Source organism: Hyla sarda, chromosome 1 (assembly GCF_029499605.1).
Source record: "Hyla sarda isolate aHylSar1 chromosome 1, aHylSar1.hap1, whole genome shotgun sequence".
NCBI lineage: Eukaryota > Metazoa > Chordata > Amphibia > Anura > Hylidae > Hyla > Hyla sarda.
The window spans coordinates 246,826,851-246,840,050 of NC_079189.1; the positions used below are offsets into that span (position 1 = coordinate 246,826,851).

The window sequence follows — 13,200 nt, forward strand, 5'->3', positions numbered from 1 at the left end:
GCCCATAGAAACCAATCAGATTACTTTTATTCTTTCAGAGGCCTCTTTAAAAGTGAAAGAAGCTTGCTATGGGAAACTGCACCACTCTCTCTACACAGGTTTCAATAAATCTCCCCATGGTCCGTCCATTGACACAGCAGCACCCATAGACTGAAGTATTCTCACCAAGACTAGGTTTACATTGTGCCTTCTGATACATTGTCAAAACATGATGCCGACATATCCATGCATGGACAAGCACAGGCCCTATTGATTTAAGTGGCCTGGAAATCATAAGCTATTGATTCATCATGACTTGTGCTGAGGAAAAGTGGAAAATAGGTGTTCACATCCTTTTCTGAGCATCTGTAGCCAGCCATACCTATCCCTGCTTTTACCTGACAAGTAGAGACAGTACACATTCTAGTGTTTCTTAACCCCTTAAGGACCAGGCCATTTTACACCTTAAGGACCAGAGCGTTTTTTGCACATCTGACCACTGTCACTTTAAACATTAATAACTCTGGAATGCTTTTAGTTATCATTCTGATTCCGAGATAGTTTTTTCGTGACATATTCTACTTTAACATAGTGGTAAATTTTTGTGGTAACTTGCATCCTTTCTTGGTGAAAAATCCCCAAATTTAATGAAAAAATTGAAAATGTTGCATTTTTCTAACTTTGAAGCTCTCTGCTTGTAAGGAAACTGGATATTCCAAATATTTTTTTTTTATTCACATATACAATATGTCCACTTTATGTTTGCATCATAAAATTGACATGTTTTTACTTTTGGAAGACACCAGAGGGCTTCAAAGTTCAGCAGCAATTTTGAAATTTTTCACAAAATTTTCAAACTCACTATTTTTCAAGGACCAGTTCAGTTTTGAAGTGGATTTGAAGGGTCTTCATATTAGAAATACCCCATAAAAGACCCCATTCTAAAAACTGCACCCCCCAAAGTATTCAAAATGACATTCAGTAAGTGTATTAACCCTTTAGGTGTTTCACAGGAATAGCAGCAAAGTGAAGGAGAAAATTCACAATCTTCATTTTTTACACTTGCATGTTCTTGTAGACCCAATTTTTTAATTTTTGCAAGGGGTAAAAAGGAGAAAATTTTTACTTGTATTTGAAACCCAATTTCTCTCGAGTAAGGACATACCTCATATGTCTATGTTAATTGTTCAGTGGGCGCAGTAGAGAGCTCAGAAGGGAAGGAGCGACAAATGTTTTTTGGGGGGCATGTCACCTTTAGGAAGCCCCTATGGTGCCAGGACAGCAAAAAAAAAAAAAAACACATGGCATACCATTTTGGAAACTAGACCCCTCAGGGAATGTAACAAGGGGTAAAGTGAACCTTAATACCCCACAGGTGATTCACGACTTTTGCATATGTAAAAACAAAAAATTTTTTTTTACCTAAAATGCTTGGTTTCCCAAAAATTTTACATTTTTAAAAAGGGTAATAGCAGAAAATATCCCCCAAAATTTGAATCCCAATTTCTCCCGATTCAGAAAACACCCCATATGGGGGTGAAAAGTGCTCTGCTGGCGCACTACAGGTCTCAGAAGAGATGGAGTCACATTTGGCTTTTTGAAAGCAAATTTTGCTCTGGGGGGCATGCCGCATTTAGGAAGCCCCTATGGTGCCAGGACAGCAAAAAAAAAAACACATGGCATACCATTTTGGAAACTAGACCCCTCGGGGAACGTAACAAGGGGTAAAGTGAACCTTAATACCCCACAGGTGTTTCATGACTTTTGTATATGTAAAAAAAAAAAAAAATTTTATTGGGGAGGGGGCTGTGTAGGGGTATGTGTATATGTAGTGTTTTTTATTTTCTATTTTATTTTTTGTTAGTGTAGCGTTTTTTAGGGTACAGTCACACGGGCGGTGGATTACAGTAGTTTCTCGCTGGCAGCTTGAGCTGCGGCAGAAAATTTGCCGCAGCTCAAACTTGCAGCCGGATACTTACTGTAAACCTCCGCCCATGTGAGTGTACCCTATACGTTCACATTATGGGGGGGGGGGACATCCAGCTGTTGCAAAACTACAACTCCCAGCATGTACGGTCTATCAGTGCATGCTGGGAGTTGTAGTTTTGCAACCGCTGGAGGCTCCGTTTTGGAAACAGTGACGTACCAGACGTTTTTCATTTTTATTGGGGAGGGGGGCTGTGTATATGTAGTGTTTTTAACTTTTTATTTTATTGTGTGTTAGTGTAGTGTTTTTAGGGTACAGTCACCCGGGCGGGGGTTCACAGTAGTTTCTCGCTGGCAGTTTGAGCTGCGGCAGAAAATTTGCCGCAGCTCAAACTTGCAGCCGGATACTTACTGTAATCCTCCGCCCATGTGAGTGTACCCTGTACGTTCACATTGGGGGGGGGGGGGGGGGGGGGGACATCCAGCTGTTGCAAAACTACAACTCCCAGCATGAACAGTCTATCAGTGCATGCTGGAAGTTGTAGTTTTGCAACAGCTGGAGGCACACTGGTTGTGAAACACAGAGTTTGGTAACAAACTCAGTGTTTTGCAACCAGTGTGCCTTCAGCTGTTGCAAAAGCTACAACCCCCAGCATGTACGGACAGCGGAAGGGCATGCTGGGTCTTGTAGTTATGCAACAGCCGGAGGCATACTACTTTGGCTGGGGATGCTGGGGATTGTAGTTATGCAACAGCTAGAGACACACTGGTTTGCTCTGTGTGCCTTCAGCTGTTGCAAAACTACAACTCTCAGAAGTCACCGACAGCCAACGGGCATGCTGGGAGTTGTAGTTATGCAACCACCAGATGCACCACTACAACTCCCAGCATGCACTTTAGCTGATTGTGCAAGCTGGGAGTTGTAGTTATACAACAGCTGAAGGTACACTTTTCCATAGAAAAATGTGCCTCCAGCTGTTGCAAAACTACAAGTCCCAGCATGCCCATAAGGGAATGCTGGGAGTTGTGGTGGTCTGCCTCCTGCTGTTGCATAACTACAGCTCCCAGCATGCCCTTTTGCATGCTGGGAGCTGTTGCTAAGCAACAGCAGGAGGCTGTCGCTCACCTCCTGCTGCTGCTCCACGCTGCCGCCGCATCAGGTCAGTCCCGCCGCCGCAGTCACTCCTGGGGCCCCGATCCCAACAGGGACGCCGGGTATCGGGGTCCCCAGCACCAGGGGTCTTCTTCCCGCACCCGCTCACGTCCTCCGGAAGAGGGGCGGAGCGGGTTGCGGGAGTGACACCCGCAGCAGGCTCCCTGATTGTCCAGTGATCTGCGGCAATCGCCGACATGGGGGGACATAATGACCCCCCCCTGGGTGATATGCCGGGATGCCTGCTGAACGATTTCAGCAAGCATCCGGCTCCGCTCCAGCTAGCGGCTGGGGCCGGAAATGCGCAGGGCGTATCCATACGCCCTGTGTCCTTAAGGACTTGGAAATGGGGGCATATGGATACGCCCTGTGTCCTTAAGGGGTTAAAGGGGTACTCCGGTGGAACACTTTTTTTTTTTTTTTAATCAACTGGTGCCAGAAAGTTAAACAGATTTGTATATTACGTCTATTAAAAAATCTTAATCCTTCCAGTACTTAGCTGCTGAATACTACAGAGGAAATTATTTTCTTTTTGGAACACAGTGCTCTCTGCTGACATCATGAGCACAGAGCTCGCTGCTGACATCTCTGTCCATTTTAGGAACTGTCCAGAGCAGCATATGTTTGCTATGGGGATTTTCTCCTACTCTTACAGTTCTTAAAATAGACAGAGATGTCAGCAGAGAGCACTGTGCTTGTGATGTCAGCAGAGAGCTCTGTAATCCAAAAAGAAAAGAATTTCTTCTGTAGTATTCAGCAGCTAATAAGTACTGGAAGGATTAAGATTTTTTTTTATAGAAGTAATTTACAAATCTAAGTGGTAACTAAAAATATATAATGAGAGTACGCGCTGAGTTAGCAAGATGGTAATCGTTAAATGGAAAGAAATTTAAATGCATCTAAATCAATTATTACAAAGAGCATACCTGGGAATGTGTTTAGGCTTATGAATGAATACTTAAACGGGCTGATGGTGTGGTGAATAAAAAACTGGAAGGCTAAAAGAAGAGATAAAATGTGCAATATTAGGTATAAGGAGGTATTGACATGCTCATATGTTCAAAATGTGTAGTAACATGAAATCCCTGGTAATACCTGACAATTAGAAATAAGCTGTGCTGAATCATAGTATGAATACACGCTATGAGATATGCCACAGTGGGCCGTTTCTGGGGTGCTCCAGCGCTGCAAATGACAATAGTATGTAGCCTATTACATATAAAGTGGACAGGCTGAGTCTGCGCAAACTTGTTCTAGTAATTGCGGGGTACCTTCTGCTCCCTCGATGTTATGAGCTGCTCCGGTGGGTCTGTCCTTCGTAATCATGTGATCCTCCGGGTATAGGCGGGCAGTGGGAGAGCGCTCCGGTCGGTAGCGTCTCAACCAGAATGCCTCCGCTCTGTAAGTCACGATGGTAGGAGATGAATAGTGACGTCACTATGGGGGCTTGTTAGTCCACAAAGCTAGATCATCAACAACAGCGGATTTCCTTCGTCTGGATGCGCTTAGTGGATGCATAGCTGATACAGCGTCCATCTATAAGTATCAGCTATGTAAATACAGAAGATGTTATTTAGATAAGAGCACTCAATTCAACATTTGTTCGGAGGATCCATAGCGCCTCCTTTCTTAAAAATTCTTGATGTTTAGTATTGCCACGCTCTGGGGTTTCTATTCTATAGTGAAGAACTTCAGTGCCTCTGGATTACTATTGTGCATTTCTTGCATGTGGGCAATAAGATGTGGGGCTCCTATACTTGTTCTGAGGGATCACAGATGCATATTGGTAAAAAGGGGACGTATTGTTTTCCCTATGTAGAAATAGCCACATGTACAAAGCAGGCAGACAGTAGTTTTGCTGATTTGTGTTTGCCATTAACTTTGCAAAAAGAACATGACCCACAGGTAAAGTTTCCTGTTGGGCGGCTATCAGTTAACCAATTGCATGAGTGGGTTTTATTTCTCTTTCGTCTGTTAATATAATAGCGTATAGTGGTATTCTTCCTATATGTGATTATAGGATTGTCCCTTGTAACCTCAACCAAATCATTATCCTGCTGGACCATGTACCAGTTCTTGGAAATAGCTTTTTTAATAACCTCATTCATAGGAGTGTTTTTAAAGGCAAATGTGAACCTGTTAGCATTCTTTTTTGTTCTTTCTTTTTATATATTAGGTCAGTCCTTGGCATTTCATCCACCTTCGCTCGAGCTGTTTCTATTACGCGAGGTGGGTGCCCTCGTCGGAGAAACCTATTTTCCAAATCATTAGCCTGCCTTCTGTATATCTCTGGATCGTTATTAATCTGTTTTAACTGGATGAATTGGCTGGTAGGGATGGTATTCTTCGTGTGGGTGGGATGGGACGAGTCCTAATGCAGCAGAGAATTTTTTAAGGATAGTTTCCTATAACCAGATGCAATTATATTGTTGTCTGTGATGTAAATTTTGACATCCAGAAATTCCAGCGATTGATCACCATAAACAAATGTAAATGTCATATTTATCGCGTTGATGTCATTGAGATATTTAACAAAGTTGCTGAAATCTGTCTCTGTCACATCCCTCCCCACGAACATGTCATCTACAAAGCAGAGAAAAGTTTTAATGTTTCGGACATAAGGGTTAGAGATTGAACAAACATAATTACGTTCTAAAATTGCTAAAAATGTTAGCAAAAGCACATGATATAGGGGTGCCCATGGCATTGTTTATATCATTGGGTATACTTGAAGCAATTATTCTATAGATGATGTTACACGTCACTCAAGGTGTTTTGGTTTGTTGTTAGATTTATCCATAGTAACCCTCACCTGTTATAAAACACACACCTTCCCACACGCCATGACGTCACAACGCTCCGACCCCGTGATTGACAGTAAACAAACCCGGAGCGAACACGCTCCGGGGACTGGTTTTAAACGGGGTGCGGCGTGCAAGATCACAGGGGTCCCCAGCGGCGGGACCCCCGCGATCAGGCATTTTATCCCCTATCCTTTGGATGGGGGTAAGATGTCTAAGCGCCGGAGTACCCCTTTAAGATTCTGTCCATACTAGCAGATTGTGAGCCTTCATGTGATTTTGTGCCTGGTGATGATGGAAACCTCTTCAGAGGAGGTAATCCCTCTAGGTTCTATCCCCCCCGTACCTCCAGGCAGCTCGATAGTAGGAAATAGGAATTTTTCAGCTAGAGAAAAAGAAGCCTTAAATTGGCTCGCGGAAAGAGATGACAGTCTGATAAGGGGGGTCCATAGTTGTCTGGCACAAAGAAGACTATGAAAGTGAGATATTAAAACAGCTTAGTAACCCAACAGTATATGAAAAACTTAGAGCATGCAGTAATTTTTCCACGACGATGTCCCGTCACTGTATAACGCCCGTCATGAATTACAGGCATATACGGGTGCAAACGGGCAGTTTGTAACGGCCGGGTTTCGCAGCTGTAGTGACGGAACTTCTGACGGAAGTTCTTAAACGGAGAAATTCATAGTGTGAAAGCAGCCTAAAACAGATTAATAACGATCCATAGATGTACAGAAGGCAGGCTAATGATTTGGAAAAAAGGTTTCTCCGACGAGGGCACCCACCTCGCGTAATAAAAAGAGCTCGAGCGAAGGTGGATGAAATGCCAAGGACTGATCTAATATGTAAAAAGAATGCTAACAGGTTCATGTTTGCCTTTAAAAACACTCCCATGAATGAGGTTATTAAAAAAATCTATTTCCAAGAACTGGTACATGGTCCAGCAGGATAATGATTTGGTTGAGGTTACAAGGGACAATCCTATAATCACATATAGGAAGAATACCACTATACGCTATTATATTAACAGACGTAAGAGAAATAAAACCCACTCATGCAATTGGTTAACTGATAGCCGCCCAACAGGAAACTTTACCTGTGGGTCATGTTCTTTTTGCAAAGTTAATGGCAAACACAAATCAGTAAAACTGGGAGGTTATGATATAAATATCAAACAGTTCTTCACATGTAGAACTCCTTTTGTTGTCTACTGCCTGCTTTGTACGTGTGGATATTTCTACATAGGGAAAACAATATGGCCCCTTTTAACCAATACGGGTGAGAGAGCATCTGCGATCCCTCAGAATAGGGATAGGAACGCCACACCTTAATGCCCACATGCAAGAAATCCACAATGGTAATCCAGAGGCGTTAAAGGGGTATTCTGGGAAAAACATTTTATTCTCTATCTAAAGGATAGGGGATAAGATGTCTGATCGCGGGGGACCTGCTGCTGAGACCCCCCCGCGATCTCCCTGCAGCACCCGCATTCTATGCGGGTGCTGAATCTCCAGTTTCGGAAACCTCAGAGTTTCCGGGACTGGGGACGTGACGTCACGCCAAGCCCCCTCCATTCAGGTCTATGGAGGCACATGTTTAACTGGCTGAGGGTAGCTCACCATTTACTAGTCAGGGCATGCTGATATGTGTAGTTCATGACCAGACTGTCTAGGATTTTATTTCGTTCCTGCGTTATGTTTGTTTTTTCCTGCAGCCTGTCTAAATAAAGCTGGCAAGGTGCCAGGCTTGCATGAATAACCATTGTCTGCCAATTTATTGAGAGGAAACGTGTCCAGGACGATCCCAGAGCTATTCCCAAGGAGGAATCCTTAGATTTGTTGGAGGATACGGGCATCACGTTGCCAAGGGCAACCAACAGACAAGTTGCAGTTGAGCCGTTGCTAGGAGCAACCCCCTGCATGTTGCAAGTCTGATTAGCCCAGCTGAGGTGTACAAGTACAGGACTGAGCCTGTGTTGGAATGTGCTAGGGCCGGAAATGGGTCAACATCGGAAGGCCGTTGCTGGGATCAACCGATGTAGGCCACAACCGGTGGTCACCAAGATGGAAGAGAGGACCCATGAGTTATTGGTGGGTGGAATCCCACTGCTGGTGGACTTGGATTGTTCTCAGACTGTTTCTTGAATTATGCCAGATATAATTCCCTTTGTGAAGTCCCGACCAGAGCCCGGTTAGACTATTCAAATTTACTTTGAAACATGTTTTGGGGCAGTGAGCCATATGATTGAGGTATGTGCCGAACGTACTGTTTAAATTGTACTTAGAAAAGACTTTCTGCATTTCTGGCAGTTGTGGGAAGCAGAGAGTGCGCCAGAGAATCTGCACACAAAGGTTCCGGAGTTAGTGAAGACTGGGGAGTCTCTACAGGACTGTGTGAATGGTGCTGTAAATTGTGAACCCATGCAGGCTGATAATGTTTTTGTTGAAAAACTTATGCTGATGTCTTTGGATGTAAAGAGTACTGTTGCCACCTCTGACAGGATAAAAGAAAACCTGTGCGAGCTGGCAATAGAAGGTAAAAAGATGATGGCTTTGATAGAACCTAGATGTATAATAAGTCTGGTAAAGACCAGCTGCAGAAAGCCAGACCCCGTGATAGTGTCTATGCAGGCCGGTATTTGGGGGTCATAAATTGGTTAATGTCTGTATTTCTACTCTCTGTGGTACTATAGGTCACAATGTTGCAATAGAGCCCTCCTTGGAGTATGATGTAGTACTAGGGAAGGATTTTCCGTTTTTTTCAACAGTTGTGGGAAGATTGTCAGGTGACTAGAGCAGGAACACCTGATAGGCTCACAACACTTGACTTTTACCACACAGCAGTTGAAAGTAACTCAGCAGAGGCTGAGGATGGGGAGTGTCAGCAGACCCTAGCTATAGGTCAGATGGGAGTGTTCCAGACCACTAGGGGAGCTGAAGAACAGTCCGCGAGTCAAGTTAAAGAGGTGACTGGAAAAAGAAGCTACAGAGATGTCTGTGGAAAAACCAAAACCACGGAAGAGAGTACAGATGGAGCTGGGTGCTGTTCTCACTGCCACAGACAGAGTCCTAAGTAAAGGAGATGTGGCATCTGGACCAGAGAGGGGTCATAAACCAGGAAGGTCGAACCGCTGGACCAGATATTGTTGCAGACCCAGGAGCCCTAGTCGTTTCTGCCAGGCTGCAGAGAGACTGTGTCAAGGCGAAAGAAAGGTCTGCTAAGGAGCAGCGAGACAGTTCAGAGGAACTGTTCTGGAACCACCTGGAGACCCAAGTAGCCAGGACCCCGGAAAAGGGGGAGACTTCACCTATTAATGGAGACGAGTCAGGTCAAGTGACTGACAGAGGACAAGAAAATGTCTCAAGGTTCAACAGCGACAGCGAGACCGCTTTGAGTAAAAAGTCTCGTAAACGAGGAGCTGGCCTTGGGAAGAAACTGGAGCGGATCCAGAATCTGGAAGAAACCCTGCAGATGGTTTCTGCAAAACTGATGGAAAAAAGAAGAAGAGGTACAGCTTTTGACAGAGGAGAGGGACGAAACGCTTGCTGACTTTAAGAGCAGGAAGCGAAGCTTCGGCTGGAAAAAGTCACGGAGCACCACAAGAGTGAGGTTGTGGCTCTGCAGGATGAACTGTCCCACTCCCAGGGTCTGGTGATCAGCAAGAAGAGTGGAGTGGAGAGTCTGGCCAAGCAGATCTCCTTCCAGGCGGAAGAAGTGAGTGTTCTGCATCTTGCATATCAGGCTCTATGAAGTTTCCGCAGGGCTAGGCTGGTAGTCATGGAAGAGCTGGAAAGAAAGTGATGATGGCTCAAAGTGCAGAGCCTGGAAACGCAGAACCAAACTCACAGTAGGTCCCAAGCAGCTGCCTTGGATTCGCTGGGAACGCAACTCTACGAACAAGAGGCTCTGCTAGCGGACAATGGGCAGTTGAGAGAACAATTGCTATCTCTGGAAGGTACTGTCAGGGACTTGACAGAGTTGCTGGACAGTGAGAGAATGAACTCGGCTAAGCTCAAGAGTGAGCAGCAGAAATATTTAAAGATGGAAGAGGACATGAAGGTAGTAAAAGAGAGCAGAGACAAAGCTATTGCGGAATTGGCTAAAGAAAGGCTTGTGGGGAAAAAGCTACTGGATACAGGGATGCTTTCTCTAAAAGTAGCAGAGTCTGAACGCCATGAAAATGCTTTCTCTAAAAGTAGCAGAGTATGAACGCCATGAACAAGAGCCATGTGAGAAGTCCTCTGAAGCTGAGACTGAGGTAAAACTGTGTGAGAAGTTCTCTGAAGCTAAGGGTGCGTTCACACGTCGGAATTAAAGAGGAATTCGAGCAGAAAAAATTACGTCCGAAAAATCGAAATTTCATTTCGCGTGAAATGCGAGCGGAATGGGGGAAGAAGGAAGGGGAGGGTTTGTGGGAGGGCCAAATCGGCCATTTTATGATTGTGCTAGTCAGAAATTAGTTTCTTAATTAATATCATTAGTTTCGCTCATTTTAACAGATTTTGGAAAGACAGCACTTTGCGCTGCTTCTATCTTGTCCTAAAATGGCTGACTAGTAAAAAAAGGAGAATGGGAGAATGGGTGTCATCCTTTTTCCATGGGCTGTATCTTCTACATTTTTCCAGGTGAATTCCGCGCGGAAACGATCTCGGGCGTAAATTTTTTTCCCATTGACTTGAATTGAATTCTGCTAGCGGATTCCGCTTGAAGAATGAACATGCTCTTTCTTCAAGCGGAACGGAATTCAGCGTCGGAATTCCGCTAGCAGAATTTACGCTGTGTGAACAGGACAGTGGAAATTACATTGAAGTCAATAGCAGAGGAGATGGCAATTCTTTTGGAGCGGATAATTCAAGAGGAATTACTCGAGTAAATTCCTCTTGAATTCCGACGTGTGAACGGGCCCTAAGACTGAAGGTGAACCGTATGGGAAATCCTATGAAGTTGAGACAAAGGTGAAACAGTGTGGGAGTTCCTCTGAAGGTGCAGAGATAAGGATGGTGGTTAGTGAAGTCACTGAGGCCAAAAGATTCTCTGAAGCAGAGGCTAGAACTAACACAACTGCAGAAGTCCGGCAAGCCGAGGACAGAAGAAGACAAAGGTTGGGAGCATCTGTCTTCCACGTACTTAGTCTCAAAAGCCCTGCACACACCAGGGTGAAAAACCTGGTGTTGGAGAGGTGTGACCGGAGTAGAACCCCTGGCAGGGAATTGGTCAAAGGTGACCGAGAGACTTCTACATGGTGGCTGGTGAGAGTGCGGAAGAAGGAGGTCAAGGACCTCAGAACATGTTGGACAAAAGTTGTCCAGGAAAAAGGAAAGGCAGTTGGATTGGCAGTGATCTGAGCAAAGGAGGGGAGGGTGAATTTGCTTGGCTCACCCTGGAGAAACCTCCACCTATGGCCTAATGAATGAGGCAGCAGAGAGGGGAGGTGTTTATAATGAAGAGATTTAATGTAATCTTGGCTCTCCCTAGGAAACAGTAGGCTAGCTGTAAGGGGAAGACACAAGCCCTGTTGAGGAAACACACAGCAGAAGCTGTGAGTGGTCCAAGAAGAGATGTGAACTGTGAGTAGCAGGTTGCAGGAGGCACATGTTTAACTGGCTCAGGGTAGCTCACTAGTTAGTAGTCAGGGCATGCTGATATGTGTAGTTACTAGTGACCAGACAGTCTAGGATTTTATTTTGTTCCTGCATTGTTTTTTCCTGCAACCTGTCTAAATAAAGCTGGCAAGGTGCCGGATTGCAAGAATAGCCATTGTCTGCCGATTTATTGAGAGGAAACGTGTCCCGTGGCAGTGTCCAAGACGATCCCAGAACTAACCACAAGGAGGAATCCTTACAGATGTTACACGTCACTCAAGGTGTTTTGGTTTGTTGTTAGCTGTGTCCATAGTAACCCTCACCTGTTATAAAACACACCTCTTCCTCCATGTCATCAAGCACAGGCTTGATGAAGCACTCCGGCATGTAAACGGTCTGTCGCCAGCTTGTTTTCTCCCGTGTCTGATCCATGTGCTCCCCTGCATTTGAACCCGTCTGTACTGCCATTCAATAAAGAAGCCCCTGATCTACTTACCTGGTGAGTGCTCCGCATCATTCTTATGCATTATTATCAGCACTGTACTATTGCGTGTTAGCACCGAAGAGGATTCAGGTGTGGCTTCTAGGGACCGTCCAAACGCATTGGACTGGTGTCCTATTCACACAGCATTGTATGGATGGTGCCGAGACTACCTCTGTTTTGGTAAAACCCTATTGTGTTAATTTAGAGTAAGGCAAAAATCCCCCATGAGGCTGATGCCGATTTTCCCATGACAGAGGAAAAATTCCTTCCTGACTCCAATATGGCATCAGAATAAATCTCTCTTGTTTATTGAGTCAACATCACGTGATGGAGAGTTCTATAATCTCACTGCTCTTACAGTAAAGAATACCTGTCTGTGATGATGGTGAAACCTTCTTTCCTCTGGATGCAGAGGATGGTTATCAGCTTAGTTATAAAAAGATCACTAGAAAGATCTCTGTACTGTCCATATATATTTGTACATTGTGTTCAAAATGCCCCTAAGATGTCTTTTCTTCAAATTAAATAACCCCAAGGTTGAGGACCTGTCCTTGTACTGTAATCCTCCCATACCATTTATTAACCTGGCCACCTTCCTATGCACCCTCTTCAGTACCGGTGCCCAGAATTGGACACAATACTCCATCTGTGGTCTGACTATTTATACAGAGGCATACTTATGTTCTTGTCTCGAGCCTCTGTTTCTCTTGATACATCCCATGACTTTGTTAACCTCTTAAGGACGCAGGGCGTACCTGTACGCCCTGCGCCTGGTATATAACGTGAGGTCACACCATTACCCTGCGTCATACCGGGTCCGTCCTGGTGGCTAATGATAGCCGGGACCCTGGGCTAATACCGTGCGGCACCGATCGTTGCGGCACCGACCGATCGTCAAAGTTGATCGCCGCGTCTAAAATGAAAGTGAAAGCTTCCCGGCAGCTCAGTTGGGCTGATCGGGACCATCACGATAAAATCGCGATGTCCCGATCAGCTAGGATGCAAGCGGAGGTCCACTTACCAGCCTCTGTCGTGTCCAATCGGCGATTGATTGCTCCAAGCCTGAGATCCAGGCTTGAGCAATCGACTGCCTATAACACTGATCAATGCAAAGCTATGGCTTTGCAGGGATCAGTGTAAAAGATCAGTGTATGCAGTGTTATAGCCCCCAATGGGAGCAATATCCCATTTTAAAAAACACAACTGTGTAAATAAAAATAAACAAATGTGGTATCGCCGCGTGTGGAAATGTCCGAATTCTAAAAATACAATGTT

General features: G+C 44.8%; 1 protein-coding gene across 3 annotated transcripts in view; it reads right to left on the bottom strand.

Moving 5' to 3' along the window:
* Nucleotides 1-13,200, bottom strand: part of LOC130367598 (mpv17-like protein 2) — an 81,693-nt gene that overhangs the window by 48,981 nt on the left and 19,512 nt on the right. The window contains exon 7 of one of the 3 annotated variants that reach the window (XR_008892110.1): nt 5,179-5,641. The exons of the other annotated variants lie outside the window; for them this stretch is intronic. The gene's annotated coding sequence lies outside the window, so the exon portion shown is untranslated. Of the gene's footprint in view, nt 1-5,178; nt 5,642-13,200 lie in introns of those variants that run through there. 3 annotated transcript variants of the gene reach the window in all.